This window comes from Lathyrus oleraceus, chromosome 4 (assembly GCF_024323335.1).
Source record: "Lathyrus oleraceus cultivar Zhongwan6 chromosome 4, CAAS_Psat_ZW6_1.0, whole genome shotgun sequence".
NCBI lineage: Eukaryota > Viridiplantae > Streptophyta > Magnoliopsida > Fabales > Fabaceae > Lathyrus > Lathyrus oleraceus.
The window spans coordinates 276115124-276117508 of record NC_066582.1 but is presented as its reverse complement, the minus strand read 5'-3'; positions in this window follow the sequence as shown (position 1 = coordinate 276117508).

The following is a 2385-nucleotide window of genomic DNA, read 5'->3' as shown; positions in this document are numbered from 1 at the left end:
CATTGGGATGCAAAATAAACTACGAGAGGCAAAGTAACTCTAGGTCTAGTTTCTACACGAGGTAATATAGGTCTTATTTTTATCTTAAGCAAAACTTAAACTAATACACAGTATGAACAAATTAGATAGACATGATTACGGTAAACAAAAAGGCATTTGGTTTGGATTTAGAATTAAACATAACGACGAATTTAAATAAAGCGGTCTTTAAAGGCAAAGGCGAGGAAATTAAATTAGGGGAAATAAAATGCGGGAAATAAAGTGAGAGGAAAGTAAAGCGAGGAAATTAAATAGACAAGGAAATTAAAACGTAAATAAAACTGAATAAAATAAGAACCTACTCCAATCGGAGACTTGAATCTGGTACAATGCAACTAGATAGAAATAAACTTCGAAGGAATATAAATGCGGGAAGATAAATAACTTCAAAATAAAGGTGCTCCAAGCTTGATACACGAACAAAATGCGATAATCCTTTGATGTTAGGAGTTAAATCTCTATGGTACTAAATTTATGGTTTATGTTTGTGCTAAGCTTGGATGCCCCAAAAAGAAAAAGAAAATCACTATTTATAATGATTATATGCCCTAAAATGCCATGTGAAACTTTCTCAATTCGTGGGAGGAAGTATAGGGAAACATGGGAAGAGTGGAAGACCAAGCAAGACTCATTTTCAACTGATGTGCAAAACAAATGGTGGTGAATGCCATCCGCTGTAATGCGAACACCATCTTTGCAACGTGGGCGTGACCGAGTCTTTCAACCGTTGAAGCATGGGACACATCATCCTCCTGGTGGCTACCTTCATGGCGAATGCCATGCAAGTCGCCTTAAGTGCAAATTTCCATTTTTTCTTCGTTTTGCATCTGAATTTCTTCATTTCTTCGCACATGGCTCCTATATGGTCAAATACCTGAAATACAGACAAAGTATCCACATAACATTGGAAATGGAGGTAAAACGATAATAAAACATGTACGGAACGAGTCAAAATAATGGTGTAATTTGGTGTTATCAGTTATAGGCGATCTAGAAGTTGAAAAAATAATAGCAAAGCATATACGACACTTCTACTAGAGGAATATTATATGTAGGTTCGACTTATCAAATATCATTGTCTCCAACAACGGGACACAACTCGCCCTCTCATCTATGGTCGAATTCTATCAACATCTAGGAATCCATACTAAGTTTGTTTATATTGAGCATCAATCGGTGAATGGTCTGGTCGAAATAGTCAAGAAAATCATACTCATTGGGATGCAAAATAAACTACGAGAGGCAAAGTAACTCTAGGTCTAGTTTCTACACGAGAGGTAATATAGGTCTTATTTTTATCTTAAGCAAAACTTAAACTAATACACAGTATGAACAAATTAGATAGACATGATTACGGTAAACAAAAAGGCATTTGGTTTGGATTTAGAATTAAACATAACGACGAATTTAAATAAAGCGGTCTTTAAAGGCAAAGGCGAGGAAATTAAATTAGGGGAAATAAAATGCGGGAAATAAAGTGAGAGGAAAGTAAAGCGAGGAAATTAAATAGACAAGGCAATTAAAACGTAAATAAAACTGAATAAAATAAGAACCTACTCCAATCGGAGACTTGAATCTGGTACAATGCAACTAGATAGAAATAAACTTCGAAGGAATATAAATGCGGGAAGATAAATAACTTCAAAATAAAGGTGCTCCAAGCTTGATACACGAACAAAATGCGATAATCCTTTGATGTTAGGAGTTAAAGCTCTATGGTACTAAATTTATGGTTTATGTTTGTGCTAAGCTTGGATGCCCCAAAAAGAAAAATAAAATCACTATTTATAATGATTATATGCCCTAAAATGCCATGTGAAACTTTCTCAATTCGTGGGAGGAAGTATAGGGAAACATGGGAAGAGTGGAAGACCAAGCAAGACTCATTTTCAACTGATGTGCAAAACAAATGGTGGTGAATGCCATCCGCTGTAATGCGAACACCATCTTTGCAACGTGGGCGTGACCGAGTCTTTCAACCGTTGAAGCATGGGACACATCATCCTCCTGGTGGCTACCTTCATGGTGAATGCCATGCAAGTCGCCTTAAGTGCAAATTTCCATTTTTTCTTCGTTTTGCATCTGAATTGCTTCATTTCTTCACACATGGCTCCTATATGGTCAAATACCTGAAATACAGACAAAGTATCCACATAACATTGGAAATGGAGGTAAAACGATAATAAAACATGTACGGAACGAGTCAAAATAATGCTGTAATTTGGTGTTATCAGTTATAGGCGATCTAGAAGTTGAAAAAATAATAGCAAAGCATATAAGACACTTCTACTAGAGGAATATTATATGTAGGTTCGACTTATCAAATATCATTGTCTCCAACAACGG